Source organism: Amblyraja radiata, chromosome 1 (assembly GCF_010909765.2).
Source record: "Amblyraja radiata isolate CabotCenter1 chromosome 1, sAmbRad1.1.pri, whole genome shotgun sequence".
NCBI lineage: Eukaryota > Metazoa > Chordata > Chondrichthyes > Rajiformes > Rajidae > Amblyraja > Amblyraja radiata.
The window spans coordinates 160,423,708-160,445,436 of NC_045956.1; the positions used below are offsets into that span (position 1 = coordinate 160,423,708).

Below are 21,729 nucleotides of genomic sequence, written 5' to 3' on the forward strand. Positions count from 1 at the left end.
TAGTGTTTTAAGGCGATAACTCGACACTAGCACTGGGAATCAATAAATAAATAAAAAGCGCCGCTTTCCAGCCCTTTTCTCATTGGTCATGCTCGGCTGCACATCGGTGTCAATCTGGTGGACTCTTCCATCTTCCTCTCGTCGTGGGGGTGGGGGATTGGGAGGGGCCTCACAAGTGGAATAGCCTAGGGCCTCTCTTCATCTAAATCCGGCCCTGATCATGCCCCCATTTTCAACCACATCGTTGATATAGGTGGGTCCAGTACGAATCCCAGAGGGACACCACCAATCACAGACTTCCAGTCTGAAAAACAATCTTCCGCCAACCTCTGCCACCTAACATGAAGCCTAATCTAATGTATGCCTCCTTTTTACTGACCAGAGCCTCAACATCTCTCGCCAAACATGATTCCGCAAACTTGCTAGCTGCACCCATCACCATAACAAGAGCTTGCTGTCCCTGCACATTTGCTATCTCACCTTTGAAATCCTCCCACTTGTCAGCCATCCCCTTACCTGCAGTCTGAAAAAGGATCCTGACCCAAAAGGTTGTATGTCCATTTCCCTCTGCAGGTGTAGCCTGATCAGCTGTGTTCCTATATAGTGTTGCTATATTTAAGAGGGAGTTAGATGTGGCCCTTGTGGCTAAGGGGATCAGAGGGTATGGAGAGAAGGCAGGTACGGGATACTGAGTTGGATGATCAGCCATGATCATATTGAATGTCCACCAATTTAATTTTTGCACAAGATTCCAACATCTGCAGTCACTTCTGTTTCTGAATGCAATTACCTATTTGAAATCACCAACAATTTGTATTTACGAATCACATTCAATATAGCAAAATGACCCAGGCATTTAATCATGAAAGAATAATAATCTTATGTTTATAAATTTCAGATTAACTTGCTAACATCTTGTACTTCTATCAGGCCAGTAATACGACTGTGCTTCCAGTCTTCAAGCAACCTTTTAAGAAGGCAACACTGATTTAGCTAAGATTTTATTTCCAGTGTGCCTGCCAAATCGAGCTTTGACAAATGGGAACATTGTGCAGACCTGGCATTAAAATTCTGAAAAGTTTGTCAAAAAATATCAGTTTTCTAAAATATCACTATTAGAAAATATGTTACATATTCTAACTGAGCTGTGATCGTATCTGTGCATATTTCTTAATATTGCCGTTTATTTTTACATGTAGTACATTGCTTGCATTACATTGATGACGACCAAACTGTTAAATTAGGAAGGTACATCACTTTGATTGTCTTAAACAATAGATACATTTATGATATGCAGTAAAATTCTTATAATCTGGCACTTTAGGGAATTAGATGGTGCTAAACTGGCAAATATTCCGGACCCCTGAGTACTATCAAAATCCATGTGGCCTTTTTTTTTTAAGGTGCTAGAGTAGTATAGTAATATTTTTGTTGAACCATGAGAATAAAAATTAAATCAGTGTTGCTTCTTAATATTGGGGCCAAGTTTATGTTCATCTTCAAGGTCTGACACGCCCATATAAACTTTTGAGAAGCATGAAGCGAGTGAGTTTAAAAAAAGCATGGGAAACATCACCCTTCTCAGAAGTTCATATGGGCATGTCTGATCTTGAAGTTGAACATAAACTTGGCCTCAATTTTTCTTTCACTCATATTCACAGGGACTCCAAAGTTAAGCTCACGAATAAAGTGTGTTCCTGTCCATGGACTGATTTTAGAATTAGTGCTGGTATGAGTCTCTTGGGTAACTACTCTGTTTTAGGAATAGTGGGCGTTAAGGATTCAATTTCCTGCATTTATAGTACATTTCCTCTCAATTCTGCCATGAGGAAGTTAGACTTGAGGGGTCACACCGCCATACAGCCAGTATTCTTTCAGCTAGGGAGAGTTGGCAAAAAATAAAATTAACATGCAATAATAGGACGGGATGGCAAAGGTAGAGGAATCTGTACAAACCTTTTGTACTAAGTGCACTCAGAAGGAAGGGTGGTGAATCTGTGGAATTCTTTGCCACAGAAGGTTGTGGACGCCAAGTCGGTGGAGGAAAGAACTGGAGATGCTGTTTTAAATTCTTCTCTCCAGAGATGGTGCCTGTCCCGCTGAGTTACTCCAGCATTTTGTGTCTATCTTCCAAATCAGTGGATATTTTTAAGGCAAAGATGAGTAGATTCTTGATTAGTACAGGTGTCAGAGGTTTTGGGGAGAAGGCAGGAGATTGGGGTTAGGAGGGAGAGATAGATCAGCCATGATTGAATGGTGGAGTAGACTTGATGGACCAAATGGCCTAATTCTATTCCTATGACCTATGACCTTAAGTCACCAGACTGGTGAGGTAACGACATGAATTCCTTTTATAATTACCACCATTTTTTGGAGCTCTGCAATTTGCTGAATTCTCTTTCCAGGTGTGAAGGTGAAACCTGCATTTATCAAACATGGGAATTTCTCTTCTTTGCAGTGAAGTTATTCCTGACATACAGCTCGGCAAGGTCTTATATGTGACATCTCATGAGAGGTAGCCTGGAAGGATTTTGAAGCAAGATTAGAACCATGAGTATGACCTCAGCTTGATTTTGAGAGCAGTGCAGACACTTGAGAGGGGCCACTAATACAACCTTTCGCTCAACATCAACAAAACCGAAGAACTAATCTTAGCTTTTAGAAATGGGAAGTCAGGAGATCGCATGCCAGTTTTCCACAGTTAGCTGGAAGTGGAGAGAATTAGTAGGTTCAAATTCCTTGGCGATAACGTCTCAGTCAACCTGTCCTGGGCCAGCACAGACATGCAGTTATGAAAAAGATGCACCAACATATCTACTTTCTTGGAAGTTTAAATAAAACCAATGAAAAGCAGATATTGTGCCTGAATTACTATTATCCAGTAACTCTGATGAAGTGGATCAAGAGACTGGTCAATGCGCACATTAACCGCAGTCTCACGGTCGGCCTTGATGCATCCACTGCAGTTCATCTACTCTCGCAATAGGTCCATGGTGGATGCCATCTCCCTGGTCAAAAACTAATCGATGGAGCATCTGGATAACAAAGGCTCCTATTTACTAACTACAACTCCGCCTTCAACAGCATAATCCCAAACAATCTAATTGAAACCCCTGGACCTAGTAGTCAGTACCCACCTTTGCAACTGGATCCTCAATCTCCTGGGAGAGAAATGATTTGCTGTGGTATGACTCTGCTAAATGACAATATTGATTTCTATAAGAAATGCAAGCTAATTCTGGCAAGTAAATTTGAAGGTTTTTACATTTAATTTTGGATGTGTAATGTTGAACAAAAAGCACAGCACAGGTACAGGCCATTCGTCCCACGATGTCTGTGCTGAACCTTTCATTGGGATATGGGTCAAACGTGGGCAGGTAGGACTAGTGAATATGGGGCATTTTAGTCGGCAAGGACAAGTTGGCCCGAAGAGCCTTTTTCAGAGCTGTATAATTCTATGACTTCATAAAAGATTACAATATAGGGTAGTCAGTCAGAACCTTTTTTTCCAGGGTGGAAATGTTAAAAACCAGAGGCATAAATTTAAGATGAAAGGGGCAAAGTTTAAAGGAAGTTTTTTTTTAGACAGAGAGTGATGGAGCATGCTGCCAGAGATGATGGTGGAGGCAGATACGTTATTGGCCTGTCCCACTTACGCAACTTTTTCGGCGACTGCCGGCACCCGTCGTAGATGGCCAAAATTTTCAATATGTTGAAAATCCAGTGGCGACCAGAAAGACGCTATTACTCCCAGGGTGATTAGGAGACTACTCACGACCATACAGGCGACACCCTGGCGACATGTCGCGGGTGTCGACTGTATGGTCGTGAGTAGTCTCCTAGTCACCCAAAGAGTCGTAGCGTTTTTCTGGTCGCCGCTGGATTTTCAACATGTTGAAAATTTTGGCCATCTCGGACGGGTGCCGGCAGTCGCCGAAAAAGTTGCGTATGGGTTTCAGCAACTAAGTTACAGAGAAAGGTTGAACAAGTTAGGGCTTTATTCTTTGGAGCGCAGAAGGTTAAGGGGGGACTTGATAGAGGTTTTTAAAATGATGAGAGGGATAGACAGAGTTGACGTGGAAAAGCTTTTCCCACTGAGAGTAGGGAAGATTCAAACAAGGGGACATGACTTGAGAATTAAGGGACTGAAGTTTAGGGGTAACATGAGGGGGAACTTCTTTACTCAGAGAGTGGTAGCTGTGTGGAATGAGCTTCCAGTGAAGGTGGTGGAGGCAGGTTCGTTTTTATCATTTAAAAATAAATTGGATAGTTATATGGATGGGAAAGGAATGGAGGGTTATGGTCTGAGTGCAGGTATATGGGACTAGGGGAGATTATGTGTTCGGCACGGACTAGAAGGGTCGAGATGGCCTGTTTCCGTGCTGTAATTGTTATATGGTTATATGGTTATATGGTAAGTGGGACAGGCCAATAACGTATCTGCCTCCACTTGTCTGACACTTGTCTCCCGTACTAAGTCACCTCAAAGTCCTTCCTGTAAAGGGGCAACCAGAACTACATACAATACTCCAAAAGCAGTCTAACCACAGTCATATATTGTTTTAAAGACTGCTCTATCCTCCTGAAAACATTAATACAAAGTAATGTATTTGCTATGATCGTGGGCATTTCTTTCTTTGTGTACAGGTATGAGAGAGTCTCCAAGCAACAGAATCACTCAGTAAATGGTTCAGATACTAAAAATGTGTTTACTTTCCATTCTTGGCTAATTTATGAGTGGGAGGTTGTCAAGCAAAAGCTAAAAGTTTTGTGATGGTGGGATGAGGAGTTGGGGAATGGTGGCAGTGGGTAGTAACAATTAAAGCTTGACTCAGCATTGGACCCTGCTGCTGTCCACGTCAGCAGCTGTTTATATCGAGTGGTTCTTGGAATGGATTAGTACGCCCCCGCAGCTGAAAACCGTAGGTTGTACAAAGCAATGGGAGGAAGCAGCACACATTTTCCTCGGACTCATAATGAGTATCATGTAGTATTGTATCTATGTGTAGGAATGAACTGCAGATGCTGGTTTAAATCGAAGGCAGACCCAAAATGCTGGAATAACTCAGTGGGACAGGCAGCATCTCTGGAGAGAAGGAATGGGTGACGTTTTGGGTCGAGACCCATCTTCAGACTGATGTCAGGGGAGTGGGCGGGACAGAGATAGAATGTATCGGGGACAGTAAGACCAATGGGAGAACTGGGAAGGTGGAGGGGATAGAGAGAGAGGGCAAGCAAGGGCTATTTGAAGTTAGAGAAGTCAATGTTCATACCGCTGGGGTGTAAGCTGCCCAAGCGAAGTATGAGGTGCTGTTCCTCCAATTTGCGCTGGGCCTCACTCTGACAATGGAGGAGGCTCAGGCCAGAAAGGGCAGATTGCTAATGGGAGGGGGAGTTAGTGTTGATCAACCGGGAGATCAGGTAGGTTAAGGCGGACTGAACGGAGGTGTTCAGCGAAACAGTCGCCGAGCCTGCGCATGGTCACGCTGATGTACAGGAGTTGACACCTGGAACAGTGGATACAGTAGATGAGGTTGGTAGAGGTGCAAGTGAGCCTCTGCCTCTCCTGAAAAGACTCTGGTTCCTTGGATGGAGTCGAGGGGGGAGGTAAAGGGACAGGTGTTGCATCTCCTGCGGCTGCAGGAGAAAATACCTGGGGAGGGGGTAGTTTGGGTGGGAAGGGACGAGTTGACCAGGGAGCTGCGGAGGGAACGGTCTCTGCGGAAAGCAGAAAGGGGTGGAGATGGGAAGATGTGGCCAGTAGTGGGATCCTGTTGGAGGTGGCGAAAGTGTTGGAGGATTATATGGTGCATGCGACGGCTGATGGGGTGGAAGGAGAGGACAAGGGGGACTCTGCCCTTGTTGCGAATGGGGGGTGGGGGAGCAAGGGCAGAGCTGCTCTTAAGTTGTATTTATAGAATATTGTATCTATATTCTACAGTATATTCCATCTTTCTACACTGCTCTTCCCTCCACCAAAACCAAGCATGCCTCAGAGGAAAGAAAAGCGTTTTTATTGCACCCATCATCATCTGAAGATGTCCCAAAATAATTGCAGTAAATATATTTTACATTAAGTGTGGCCACAATAGGGAAATGTGACAGCTGACTTATGCAATGCAGGATTCCACAAACAGGAATGTAATAATCTAGCTTTAGCGATGTTGGTTGATGGATAAAATCTGGTCAGGCACCCAGGGGATGCCTTGCCTTTGCATGAATACTGTCATAGGATCTCTGACATCCACCTGGAAGACATATGGGGTTCAATCATTATCTGAAAGATGAAGCCTACAAGAGTGGAGCATTCCCTCAGAAATGTACTGGAGCATCAACATACATTTTCAGGTCGCTGGAGTGTGGCTTAACCCCACAGACATGTGACTAAGAATAAAAATGCCTTTCATAGATTGGAATCCATAAATTAAAGGATGTCACATTGTACGTATATTGCAGCAGACTACAATCCTGTCATAATAAAATTCATTTCTCACGCAGATCAGTCATTTGGATCACTCCATTTGTTTGCCTTCTACCAAAATACAGCTATTAACCTTTTTTGGTTAACTTGCAGTTTGTTGATCTGGGAGTAGCCATTACGAGGCTCTGCCATGACAATCTATTTGTGCCAGTACAATCAGAGACTGGGCCTCTTAAATGCTAATTCAATTTCCTCTATTCTTATGGCATTTCCACCTCCCAATTCTCACATCTATACCTCACGAACACCCCCACAATAGACAAAAGGTGCAGGAGTTAGCCATTCGGCTCTTCGAGCCAGCACCGCCATTCAATGTGATCAAGGGTGACCATTCCCAATCAGTACCCCGTTCCTGCCTTCTCCCTATATCCCCTGACTCCGCTATGTTTAAGACTGTGACTCCTGGTTCTGGACTCCCCCAACATCGGGAACATGTTTCCTGCCTCTAGCCTGTCCAAACCCTTAATAATCTTATATGTTTCAATAAGATATCCTCTCATCCTTCTAAACTCCAGAGTATACAAGCCCAGCTGCTCCATTCTCTCAGCATTTGACAGTCCCGCCATCCCGGAATTAACCTTGTAAACCTACGCTGCACTCCCTCAATAGCAAGAATGTCCTTCCTCAAATTAGGGAACCAAAACTGCACACAATATTCCAGGTGTTGTCTCACTAGGGCCCTGTACAACTGCAGAAGGACCTCTGCTCCTATGCTCAACTCCTCTTGTTATGAAGGTCAACATGTCATTCGCTTTCTTCACTGCCTGCTGTACCTGCATGCTTACTTTCATTGACTAATGAACAAGGACCCCTAGATCCCGTTGTACTTCCCCTTTTCCCAACTTGACAACATTTAGATAATAATCTGCCTTCCTGTTTTTGCTACCAAAGTGGATAACCTAACATTTATCCACATTAAACTGCATCTGCCATGCATCTGCCCACTCACCCAACCAGTCTAAGTCACCCTGCACCCAAGAGAACAAGCCCAACTCCTAGAATCCAACCCTGATATGATATGTCCTCTAGGGTTGCCAACTGTCCCATATTAATTTGGACATCCAGTATTTTGGACTAAATAGCTTTGTCCCGTATTTGACTGCTACTACTCGGGTTGGGGGGAACTGTCGGGGTTGGAGCGCCGCGTCTGGCCCGCCTCACCTGTCCCAACGTAGTGCAGCAGCATCGCCTCACCCGTGGCCCTGTTGGTCAGCAGCCCGGCCAGCTATCCGACATTCGGACCTTCACTTACCGCCGACACCACCACCCCTCCTTCTCATGGGCGATCATCGGTTCATGAGTTGGATGGGGTGCAGGGCCAAAACTCCTCAGCTGGCCCGGCCGGCTGGGCTTTGTGTGCAGTCCAGCACCCGGCCCAACTCATCATTCACCCAGCCATGGCTGAGTCGGTCAACGAATTGCCAATAGACAATAGGTGCAGGAGTAGGCCATTCGGCCCTTCGAGCCAGCACCGCCATTCAGTGTGATCATGGCTGATCATCCCCAATCAGTACTCTGTTCCTGCCTACTAATTCCAACTAGTCGGCAGTTAACCCTCATTGCTATTGATGGGCTCAAATTTATTGTGCATGTGCTGGCCTTAGCACGTACACAATCTCTTAAATATAATTACCACATCCTTCTCAAAATTTAATTTCATCTACCATTGCTCTAGGCATAAGTTTAACCCTCCTCACTTTTAACAACACCATCATTTTCTGTGTCAATTAACATAGACAATAGGTGCAGGAGCAGGCCATTTGGCCCTTCGAGCCAGCACCGCCATTCAGTGTGATCATGGCTGATCATCCCCAATCAGTACTCCGTTCCTGCCTTCTCCCCATATCCCCTGACGAGAATTCCACAGATGAGAATTTGTCGGGAATTTGTCCCATATTTTGACCTTTTGTCCCTAATTTGGGAGTGAGAAAGTTGGCAACCCTAATCTCCTCCCCTATTCCAGGACTCCAAAAATGTTAGCACGCAGTCTTGTTTTGTAAACCGGAATCTGCATTTCCTTGTTTCTACATCTTAGTCTCCCCACTTCCTTGAACAACACCTTAATATTAATGGTCTCCTGATTGATTTTTCTCACCAGAAACAATCCAAATATTTCTTATTTCTCATTCTGTTTTGTTTGCCCTTGTCACAGCACAGGCCCAGGTCGGCCTGTTGCCAATGAGTCTGAAGAGAGGTCTTGACTTGAAACATCACCCATTCCTACTCCCCAGAGATGCTGCCTGACCCGCTGAGTTACTCCAGCTTTTTGTGTCTATCTTCGACAATTTTGGATCGACTGTTTGCAAAGAAACATTTGGCCTAATGAGCCTTGGAAATAAGTGCTTCACAATGGTGTACCCATGAACAATGTGGCACTTACTAGCACTTCCAGAACACCCATTAGAGCACATGACAATCTCTAAGCAATTTAGGAGAAACTAGACTAAGTGGGACCCATTGGGTCCCAGCTTCACACAGTCGGGCTGGTCCCCCAAGGTAATATTTCACCTCTCCACCAATTCCAATATACACACACACAATCACAGACTCACACACACACACACACACAAACATACACATACACACACACTCACACACACACACACACACTCACTCACACAAACACTCACACACATACACTCACACACATACAGTCACACACATACACACACACACAAACACACACATACACTCACACAGACACACACACAGACACTCACACAGCCACACACTCACACACACATTCACACACACTGACGCACACACCATATAAAGGACAGTAAACTTTCTTGAATCTACTCACACGGCTGAGCGCGGCCTCTCCACTGTGGGGCTTCCGTAGTCAGCGGCACTTCCGCAATCAGCGTGACCTCTGCATCTACCGGAAATTACGCAATTAGCGCGACCTCTGCACTCACCGGAAATTACGCAATCAGCACCACCTGTCCACTAAGCGGAAGTCACGAAATGAGCGGGACTTTTGGACTAAATACAGTCGGACCTAATAAAGCATTTATTCCTTCCAAACACAGTCGGACCTAATAAAGCATTTATTCCTTCCAAACACACTCAGACCTAATAAAACACTGCAGTTTCAAGCACAGGCAGGACAGCAGGCCAAACAACTCATGGCATTGTCATTTCATTTCATTTCCAATTAAGCATTGCACTTTCAAGCACAGGCCGGGCAGCAGGCCAAAAAACGAATTGCATTGTCATTAAGGGCTAACAAATCATTTATTGCAAGTACATTGCAGACTCACAGTTCAGTTGATTCACAGCTTAGAATGACAGTCGTGGCCTCTCCCTCGCGATCTTGCAGAGTGACTGACTCACGTCCAGGCATCCGGGGTTTTATAGTCCTGGCCTCCTCTCCCCCCCCCCCCGGAAGGGGCGTTACCTTTATCACGGTGATTGACAGGCGAGAAGACCAATCAGCTGATCTCAAGGTTTTTTAAACACTCATAACTTTTTCATTTTTCTTCGATGGGAAAAATCCTCGGGGCTGGCTCAGCGGAGGAGGGCTGTGAGTAAGATGGCCAAAAATCACAGCGATACAGAGTAGCGTTTTTCCTAAAATCAATATACAGCGCAGACAGGAAGTGGTCAAGATGAAACTTTTAATTATATAGATGGTGCTATTACGGATATACAAAACAATAGGTGCCGATGTATTGCCAAAAATCCTATATATGATGTGGAAATAAATGAAGATGGGGAGTGTTATGCTTTTGTATTGGGGTCATAGAGTCATACAGCTTGGAAACAGACCCTTCGACCTAGTTATAGTTGCCCTTTTTGACGTAATAGATTATGGACAACACATGCCTAGACTCACTAAATAGTTATAGCATTGAAGGAGGCACTCTGCAAGAGCAGTACCATTCCACAACCCTTTGCAGATTTTATTCTCAATAAAACATTAATTCAGTGTTGTAACTTTTATTTCCGTAAAGTAGTAATTTATAATTATTTGATGATTCTAATCACTGACATGACAAAGCAATTGCACAGTATTGAATGCCCATTTGTGCACATTGACATCAGAATGCTGAGGCTTAATGATTACTGGCTATATTTACTCAATCCTGCTTTGAATCTCCTGAGCATGGGACATGAACTGATTTGATATCTTACAGGTATCAACAGTATTATAGTAAGTTCTCACAATGTCAAATGTGACTGGACCATATTTAACAGAAGTCTTCTTGGTCTAATTGTAAATCTGTTTTCAGTTAACAGATGTCAGCTGACTACAGCCCAGGCCTTTCTGCATTCAGGCGCAGTCTGCTTTGTTATCTGATGAATTGTAATATGATAAAATGACCAGTGAGCATGTCTGATTCTTATCCGATTGATGAATTGAAGATGCAATGCCTGAGTCAGTGTCATGATTAGCCCCTGTAGTAATGCCCTTGGGATGAGTTGATTTTGAACACTCACAGACACCCACCTTAGTGTGAGGTATAATTCCAACTAGTCGGCAGTTAACCCTCATTGCTATTGATGGGCTCAGATTTATTGTGCATGTGCTGGCCTTAGCACGTACACAATCTCTTAAATATCATTACCACATCCTTCTCAAAATTTAATTTCATCTACCATTGCTCTAGGCATAAGTTTAACCCTCCTCACTTTTAACAACACCATCATTTTCTGTGTCAATTAACATAGACAATAGGTGCAGGAGCAGGCCATTTGGCCCTTCGAGCCAGCACCGCCATTCATTGTGATCATGGCTGATCATCCACAATCAGTAATCCATGCCTGCTTTCTCCCCATATCCATTGATTCTGCTAGCCCCTAGAGAAGGGATTCCCAACCTTTTTCGTCCCGTTTACCCCGGCAACTTTAATAGCAAGTAACAATGTTATTTCACTATGATGAACAGGTACCGGCATACCAGAACCAAACACAGTCAGTCAATGAGAAAAAATATGTACAAATCCAGAATCCCTGGGTAGGCGAAACCCTTGCCCTAGAGCTCTATCTAACTCTCTTTTAAATTCATCCAGTGAATTAAGCCCCTGTCCCACTTAGGAGACCTAAACAGCAACCTCTGGTGACCTTGCCCGCAACCCAAGGTTTCCATGAGGTCACCGGAGGTTTTGCTCACTCTCCCTAATAGTCGAAAGTGGTTACTGCGTAGTCGAGGCTTCATCTAGGTTGCTGCTATTTTTTCATCATGATTAAAACCGGCCTCGACTAAAAATAGGTTGCCGTTTTTAAAATCGATAATTTTTTAGTCACAGGTCTAGTCGAAGCCGGTTTTCTTCATAGTTGAGGAAGGTTTTCAACATATGCGTGGGAGGTGGTAGGAGGTTGCAGGTCACCTCGACCGTGATTTTTTTTTTAGGTGGCGGGCAAGGTCACCAGAGGTTTTTTCTCATCTCAGTTTTAAATGGCCTCCCCTTTATTCTTAGACTGTGGCCCCTGGTTCTGGACTCTCCCAACATTGGGAACATTTTTCCTGCATTTAGCTTGTCTAGTCCTTTCATAATTTTATATGTTTCTATAAGATCCCCTCTCATCCTAAATCCAGTGAATTTAGCCTTAATTGGAATTCCAGTGAATTGCAAACTTAATAATCATATCTGTAAAATGTATATTTGAATCATCAATGTGCATAACCAACAGTATTGGTCCCAGTATTTGATGCCTATTGTACGTTCGTCACAGGCTTTGAATCACATAAACAGCCTTCCACAACCACAACTGCCTCCTATTACCAAGCTAATTTTGGCGCCGATTCGCTTTTGAAACCATGGGATCTTGTCTTTTGAATGGGTCTTCCAAGTATGACCTTGCCTAAATCCTCAACTGAAGTCATTGTACACCACACATGATCTATAGTGCCTTCATCCATACATTTTGTTATTTCTTACATTATTGGTCAGACAACATTTCTTCCCAACAAAACAATGCTAACTCTTTTTGATTAATCCCTGACTTTAAGTGTAAACTGATTCTGTTCGTCAGAATTATTTTCCTATAATTTGCCTACCACTGATATTTGACTTGATGGCCTGCAATTATCTGGTTTACCTCGTCCACCATCATGAATAAAGTACTTCTGCCTGAATTAGTTACAAATGTCTCAGCCTCACTTTTCAAAATCACGAACATTGCTTTATCAATATTGATGAGGTTGTTTATAAGACTTCTCCCCTTATTCATTGCTCAATTATGTCCACAGAGTGCTACGTTCACTCTTAAAGTACAGAGGTCGCCCTGAGTTGTAGTTTCACCAAGATGGCAACTCAGCTTTAGACACCCTAGTGTCTAACCCGCGGTGTTTGAGCCGACCCGTTTGCGGGGTTCGGTGAGCCGCGGGACTGTTTGTACCATCGCCCGGTGGGGTATCGCCTCAGCGCAGAGGGAGAAGAGGAGGGAAGAGACTGCAGCCCTAAGATTTTTGCCTCCACCACAGTGAGGAGGTGCTTGGAGGACTCACTGTGGTGGATGTTAATTTGTGTTTATTGTTGTTTATTATTGTATTATTGTATGTATGATTGCAGGCACGAAATTTCGTTCATACCGTAAGGTCTGAATGACAATAAAGGTAATTCTAATTCTAATTCTAATTCTAGTCTTGTTGCTTGTCATATTGCTCATTGAAACAGGATTGGACACTTATATATTGGTACACGTAGAATGATTGATGTGTAGACTGTCCTGAGTATACTGTCATGTAGTGTTTAATGTGGGATATTAGTTAGGGTTAACACTATTTAACAGTCCAAGAGCAATTCAAGCCTCTTTATACATCATTCGGCCATCACTGATTCTGCCATTGGGAAAGGATATACCTGGTGAATGGAAAGCCTACATTTGAAGTGCCAGGTCAAGAAGGCACAGCAACGACTGTTCTTCCTGAGAACATTGAAAAAGACTGGTCTGCCCCAACAGCTGCTGACAACCTTCTACCGCTGCACCACAGCGAACATACTAACATCTCTGTGTGGTATCTCAGCTGCACGGAGGCGGAGAGGAGAGCTCTTCAGCGCGTCGTCCACAGAGCGCAGAAGATTATTGGGACACAGCTACCAGCCTTGGAGGGCATCTACTACACACGGTGCCTCAGGAAGGCCGTCAGCATCCAGAAAGACTTCTCACACCCTTGTAACGGACTGTTCGAACTACTTCCCTCCGGCAGACGTTACAAGGCCTTCTACGACCGCACCTCCAGACTCAGGAACAGCTTCATCCCCAGAGCTATAGCTGCTCTGAACCAGCCCTGCTGAGTGCCCCCCACCCCCATGAACTGTCTCCCTCGGATGGTCACGTCGCACATCGACCCGGCACAGACACATTTGCACTTTAGACTGTTTTGACTGTTTTACTGTTCTTTTTATAAATCATGTTTCTCGGGGTATCTAAATCTAAATTTTATTAGTTGTCTAAGTTATGACATCGGATGGAAGCTGCATACCAAATCCTGTTGCACATATGTGCAATGACAATAAAATATATTATTATTATTATTAACAAATCTGGCAGCTAGTTTGCATAGAAAAATAGAAACATAGAAAATAGGTGCAGGAGTAGGCCATTCGGCCTAAAACAACAAAAGAGTGGATGATAAGGCAACTAAGAAGACATGCCGCAACTCTACTTTCTGAGGAGACTGGAAAATCAACATGCCTCCAATGAACCAATGTCCTCGGGGAAGTGTTTGCCAGTTCTGTTGGGAAGAATTTATGTAGGGAGACAGAGGATCGTAAAATGAGGGCAGAAGGTAGAAGAGAGAAAAGTAAAATTGGAAGGGCTAATAATGTTAAAACAAACCTGAACGTTTTGTGCCTCAAAGCGAGGAGTAATAAGGTGGATGAATTGAATGTGCAGTTAGTTGTTAACGGATATGATATTGTTGGGGTTACGGAGACATGATTCCAGGGTGACCAAGGCTGGGAGCTCAATGTGCAGGGGTATTCAATATTGAGGAAGGATAGACAGAAATAAAGAGGAAGTGGGGTGGTATTGCTGGTTAAAGAGGAGATTAATGCAATGGTAAGGAGAGACGTTAGCTTGAATGTTGTAGAATCTGTATGGGTAGAACTGTGAAATTTCAAGAGAGAGCTAATTTAGCTCTTAGGGCTAAAGGAATCAAGGGATATGGGCGCAAAAGCAGGAACGGGGTACAAATTTTAGATGATCAGCCATGATCATATTTAATGGCATTTCTGGCTCAAAGGGTCAAATGGCCTAATCCTGCACCTAATTTTCAATGTTTCTATGTTTCTCTATGAACTGTTGGAGTTGTCTACAGACCACCAAATAGCAGTAGAGAGATTGGGGATAGCATCAAACAGGAAATTAGGGATGCGTGTAGCAAAGGTACAGCAGTTATCATGGGTGACTTTAATAGTAAGATTAAACGAGAATTTACCAGTTTGAAGTTTGATCTTTATTTTATGAGGAGTTATGATGAGGGATTACGTGAAGACCCCGCCAGCACGCGTGCGCGACATTCTTCAAAGCAGCGGTGTGGAATCACAGAAAACAGTAATTGAAGTAAACATAGTAAAGACAAGGAGAACTAAGATACCAGTTGACCTTTATAATTGAGGGCGGGAGCGGAGGGCACGTAATCCCTCATCGTAACTCCTCATAAAATAAAGATCAAACTTCAAACTAGTAAGTTCTCGTTTAATCTTACTATTTTACTTCGGAGTCACGTGAGTGACTACGTGAAGATTTTAAAGCTCTGTGATTTCAAGCCGTGGAACAGTCCATGCTTCACTCACTGCCGAAGTCATTCAAGGGAGGAAGTATGTTATTGTATTCAGACATGCATCCAATTCAGGCAATAACAATTTATTTTGACAAAATAATCCTCCCTAGGGCTAAATATATTGCAGCATTCAAACTTGATTCTGCAATACCGCAGGTTTGGTTATTGGCTTATTATAAAGAATTGGAAGGTCTTTCTCTAGACCATCCTGCTGTTGCCAGGATATGGTCCATAGGCACTTCCTTGTCTCTAGCTGCCGGTGTTGCTGTTGCCCTTGTGGATAGAAACTTAAGATGCCAGTATCCACCCCAGCAACTCCCAAGCCTGTCTGAGTCATCTAGCGATGGTTAGTGCTGATACCCGGCCATTAGGCTGTTTGTGGCTGCCCATAGTGCTAATTTACTTCCTCTTAAGTTTTAGTAGTTTTAAGGTATAATAGAAGGTGTGTCATTACACATGGTCGGGTGTCAGTTGGATATATCTGGAATTCCAATTTTTTCCTGATGTTCATGGTCTATCTTGTTTAACAAGCTCTAATATGCGAAGTTATCTTTTCTGGAGATGCCATCATTTATCCCAGTCTCAGTTTATGTAGAAACTGGACCCCTAGAGCTGAGACCAGTACTATCAGCATACTGTTTTTAAAATGTCAGTCCCCCCCCCCCCCCCCCCCAGGGACAGGGACATTGCTGGTGCCCCTAGCAATGTTAGTACAACACTGACGTCGCAGATCTGGGAGTACTTCCCTCTATTCAATACTTTTTCAATACAAATTTATTGTCATTTGAGCCCCAGTGAGACTCAAACGAAATTTTGTTTCCACAGCCATACAAACAAAGACAATGTCCTACAGACATACACACAATTTAGTTCACACAAACATCCATCACAGTGAACCCACTGTGATGGAAGGCAAAAGTATTTTCTCTCCCCTGCTCTCCATGTCTCTCCCGATGTCGAAGCCCCAGGCGGGCGATGATAAGTCCCACGGCCATTTTAGGCCGTGCCGGGCGATTTACGGCCCCGCTCCCGGTCTAGAAGTCTCGAAGTTGGAGCCCCCGGCGGGCGCTGTAATGTCCCATGGCCACGAAGCCGTGCCGGGTGATGTACTTCCCCGCTCCGGGTCGTTCCAAACCCCGCGACACGGGCTGGAGAAGTCGCGTTGCGGGAGCTCCGGGAAGCGGTCTCTCTCTCCCCCCGGACCCGCGAGCTCCGAGCCCCAGGAGTCGAGTCGCAGCAGCGAGTCACCACCGCTCCCCACGTTCCGAGGCCGGCCAGCGCCACGATGGTGATTAGTCCGCAGCTCCGCAGTCTCCTGAGCCCCCGGGTCGTTCAGGTTGGAGGCCGCTCCACGGTGCTAGGCCCCAACGACAACGGAGACCCGACAGGGAAAAGGTCGGGTCTCCCGGACAGGGAAGAGATTTCAAACAGTTTCCCCCGCCCCCCCCCGCCCCCCACATATACACATTTAAAAACCAGTATTAAAAAACACCAAACACTACATTTAACTAGACAAAAAATAAAAAAAAGACAGACAGGCTGTAGGAGCCACTGCAACGAGTCGCTCCGCCACCACTCTAGGCGGGTTGGTGTTAAAAATAATCCTCATAAGTTTGACAACTAGAGGGTGAGATCCCATGGAGAGTTGTCGTGGTGCCTGCCACCAGCAAGCTGACAGGGCACTCCTGCATAATTATAGTACTGCAGCTCAGTCCTTCACTATATGAAGGCTGGATAGGAATACTCAGGACGTTGGTGGTTGTAGCTGTATTATACACTACACCAGCCCTTGTTGATTCTTGATAGGCCGCCATGATCATGCTCATGGTCCTGTCCGCCAGCCCGGATCTAGCATGGTGGACTATGGTTCAAAGACTATGTCCGAGACCACAGGGATCCATGGCTGTGTAGGCCAATCAGGTACTTTCAAGATATTTGATGTTGAGTCCATATGTGTTTTCGCTTAGGATCCGACTGATGAGGCAGGAGGGAAAAACATTGTAAACAATTATTCCCCATTCAGTGAGTAACGTCCATTGCTGCTGCCCCAAGTGTGGTTCACAAGCGGCATATGTTGGTAACTGGTGATTGGGTTTAGATGCAAATGGATCGATATCTGGTGTCCCTCTTTTGGTAATATCAGCAACTTTTTTGTGGTCCAACAGCCATTGAATTTTCATGACCTGGTGTGTGCCTCAGTATTGAGCTTACCTGGTAGGTAAGTTTGCTGATAGCCAAATATGTATGTTAACACACCATAGCCAAATATATTGGCCAGATTGACACATGATATCGATCTTTTCTCCCATATGATTAATATATGCCACCACTGTGATATTATCAATTCGTAGGCGGACATGCAGATGGTGCATTGTTAGCAGTAGGCTTTTAGCCCATAAAACGCACCCAACACCAGTGTTTTTAGTAATTAATTTTGTTGTAGGCTTCCACCAAGTCTGCTTTACTCTTTGGCAATGTTACAGACATATGGATAACGTTAATTGTAAATCCCAGAAAGTCCAGTTGTGGACGCCGTCAACTTAGATTTATCTGGATGGAGATGACCCCAGAGTTTCACCCAATGTTTGGTAGCTAAAACTGCTGATTTAGCTAGATCCAGGGTTTTTTCCCCACAATTAATATATCATCAAGATATGCCATGACAACATGTTTTTGTTTCTAATATTGCCGGCCCGTTTTAATATCTTGGTGAAAAGTCTTGGGGCTGAAGTTAGCCCATTAGGCAACGCTATACCCTGTCATAGTTGCCCCATCCAGTTAAGTTTTTGGTATCGACAATGATCCCTCCATGTCTCCCAAAACAAGTGTAATATTCCCCCTGTTAGTACAGGTCGTACACCTTTGTGTTTTGGAAGGAACCAGATCCACCCACTTACCTGGTTGCCGGTGGTATGTTCCTTTCTTCAATTTCTGCCTCTTCTGCGGAAGAGGCGCCGGAGTGCGGCATTGGCACGTTTTCCATGAGGGTCGCTCTGGGCCTTGGCCTAAAAAGGACCTTTGTGGTGCTGCGCGACCCTCGAGCTTTCACCAGCGTCCTGGTGTTGATACCTGCTGGTGGATGCATAGGGGTGCTGTCATTGCTGATGACGCTTGTCATCTCTGTACCATCGTCTGGGCGAGCAACCAATGATATGCCCGCTGTCAGAAGTTTTGAAATCTTCTGTAGTTTGACCTCCTGGGTTTTTGTGCCAGTCCCACTGTACCCCCAGATCGCATTGTTTGCTGCAGGCATTTTTAAAACGAAGTAAAGTTCACAAGAGGCATATACTTCTGCGTGATTTTGTTGCCTCTTCCTGCAGAAGATGGAAGTACAGGTAGTCGATGCTGGCCGCCAGCCTGGTCTGTAATGGTACTTTTCGTTGATCCGTAATTTTGGTGATCACTCCCAGTAGCTCCTTAGGATTCTGCACCCCCTGCACACTGCCGTTTTCTTCAGCCACGTCCCCTTCTTCTGGACCAGCCAGCCCTGGTCCACAACGCATTCCTCTATCGAGGGAGATGCATTGTTTTACAGTCCTCGATAAGGTGCTGTTGTGGGAGTGCGAAGACTCCCATAGTGAGCTTGCTCCATCTCCCGGAGCAAGTCACCGGCGGACCTCTGCTGTACTCGGGCAACGCGCCCTTTCGGCCGGACTCAGATGAGTATGATCGGCCGGGCTGAATCCTGCTGGGCTTTGCCTCCAGCCTGCTGCGCTGCTTTGAGTTGTACGACTCATGGCGCTGGATTCAGCTTGGAGTCGGTAAGTAGACCTTAGTAACCACGCCAACGGTCACTTTCACTGCCCTTGGGCAGTGCGTCCTTCTAGCCGGACTCCCTGAGTCTATCGGTCGTACCGACTCCTGCCTGCCTGCGGCCCGCTGTGTTGTTTCCAGGTATCAGCTCGCGGTGCTGGGCTCAGCCTGCGCCGGTCGTACCCGGCTGTGGGCTGCTGGAACTTTCCCTAGTTCCCCGCAGCCTGCGGTCCTGGAACCGCTGTTTGCCCATGGCTGTGGGCTGCCGGAACTTTCCCTAGTTCCCCGCAGCCTGCGGTCCTGGAACGGCTGGGCGTCCGTGGTGTCGGCTGCCGGGACCTACCTGGTTCCCAGTGGCAGCCTGCGGTCCTGGAGCCGCTGGACGTCTCTGGTGTCGGCTGCCGGGACCTACCTGGTTCCCCGCAGCCTGCGGTCCTGGAGCCGCTGGTAGCTCGTGGCTGTCGGCTGCTGGGAACTGCCTGGTTCCCCGCGGCAGCCTGCGGTCCAGGTCCGTTTTTTCTTCCCCTTGTCCAACGTGCTGTAACATAAAGCACAGCAAGGGGACGAATACAACTTCAATTTTTCCATACCTGTGTTGATCCGTTTGAATTTTTCCCATGGGAGCGCTCCACCCCCGCCCGTCGCTTTTGCACTGCGTGAGACGCAATGTCGCGCACGCGTGCTGGCGGGGTCTTCATGTAGTCACTAACGTGACTGAAGTAAAATCTACATATAGACTGGGTCAACCAAATTGCTGAGGAGGAGGATTTCCTGGAGTGTATACGAGATGCTTTTCTAAGCCAATATGTAGTGGAACCAACTAGATGGCAGGCCGTCCTAGACTGGGTATTGTGCAATGAGGAAGAATTAGTTAGCAATCTTGTTGTGCAAAGCCCCTTGGGCAACAGTGACCATAATATGGTGGAATTCTGCATTAAGATGGAGAGTGACAAGGTTAATTCAGGGACAAGGGTCCAGAACTTAAAGAAAGGTATCTTTGATGGTATGAGACTATGGTGGAATTGGCTAGGATAGACTGGCAAATCATATCATATCTATCATATCATATCTATATCTATATACTTTTAAAACTCTGTGTGTGTGTGGGTGTATGTCATTTTGCCTTTGACATTTTGCCTTTGATTCGTTACTCCGCGAAAATCAGACACAAAAACGCCGAGATTTTTACCATTTCGCTAGCGATTTTACTTTTACATTCGCAAATCCATTCCTCATTAAATTTAGTCTTTTTTCTGTACACATTTTTAATAAAATCCTGCATCCCCCCCCACTCAGTCATTTTTTCGTCTCCCGCTGGCCACCTTTACATCGCGTGCCTCGCGCAACGATAATGGCTGCTGTCGCCTGACTCTACTTCACTTCCCCCCCGGCCCGGCTCTGTCACGCTGGCCACAGATCGGCTGGTCCCCCCGCTGCTTTTCGCCGTCCTCGCTGGCGGCCCGTAGGCGCACAGGATCACGCCCGCCCGCCCTCTCCCCCCCCCCTCTGAGGCCGACGGCTGCTGGGCGGCCCTACCCTCTCCTCCCTCCCTTCTTCCCCCCTCCCTTCTCCCACTCCCCTCTCTCCCCTCCCCCCTCTCTCCCCTTCCCCTCTCTTCCACTCCCCTCTCTCCCCTTCCTCTCTCTCTCTCTCGATCGGCCGGCCATCTGCTGCTTTTGATCGTCCACTCCGCTCGCACCAGCAGGGTCGCCCGCTCAAAAGACGCCACAAATCGGAAACCCCAGCTCCAAAAGGCAGGAAGCTCCCCTGCCTCTGTGTCCCTTTCTGTGCCCCTCTCTATGTGTCCCTCTCTGTGTGCCTCCCTCTCTGTGCCTCCTTGACCCTCTCTGTGTGCCTCCGTGTCCCCCTCTGCGAATTGGGGGCTATGTGTGAGTGGATAGGGCAGGGCATGGGGTAAAAGGAGTGAATTAATAATATTAATATTATATCAATGGGGGTGGTCAGTGTGTGAGTGTGTGAGGGGTGGTTAGTGTGTGCGTGTGTGAGAAAGGTTGGTTAGTGTGTGTGTGATGCCTCAGGCCGCCCCCTCCCCTCGCAACCGCGCATTGGGGGAACAGACCCAACGGGTCTGCACTTGGTCTAGTATCTATTAAAACTCTGTGTGTGTGTGTGTATTTTGCCTTTGAAACGTATTTTCTTGAAAACCAGACGAAAATACGCAGAGATTTTTACATATTTCGGTAGCGATTTATCTTATGATTTCGCAAACTGACTCCTCCCTAAATTTCATCAATTATTTCCCCAGATTTTTAATAGAGTAGATTACAAAACGGACTGTTTTTAAAAAATCAACCCGTTGCGACAGCTGCGGACGTCACAATGCACTCGATTAATGCAGACGCTCTCAACACGCAGGCGCACTTTCCACCACCCTTCACCCCCCCCCCCCCCTTCAGTCATTATTTCGCCTCCCGCTGTGCTGCGGACCAAAGATCCAGAGGGAGTATAGGCCGCCAGAGCCACCTTCTCATCGCGTGCCCCGCGTGACGATAACGGCTGCTGCTGACCGCTCTCCTCCACACCTCCCCGGCCCAGCTCTGTCACGCTGGCGGAAGCCACGATCGGCTGGTCCCCCCGCTGCTTTTCGCCGTCCTCAGATCGCTCCGTGCCTCGCTGGCGGCCCGCAGGCTCACTCGGGACCACGCCCGCCCGCCCACTCCACCCTCCCCCTCCCCCCCCCCCCCTCCCCGTACTCGGGGTCTGAGGCTTTTGGGAATCGGTCCTCTGTGACGACCCAGAC

The 21,729-nt window shown here is 46.1% G+C and overlaps 1 protein-coding gene across 3 annotated transcripts in view; it reads left to right on the plus strand.

Annotated features, from left to right (window-relative positions):
- zbtb7c (zinc finger and BTB domain containing 7C) overlaps window positions 1–21,729 on the plus strand; it is a 156,450-nt gene that overhangs the window by 32,977 nt on the left and 101,744 nt on the right. The window lies entirely within an intron of this gene.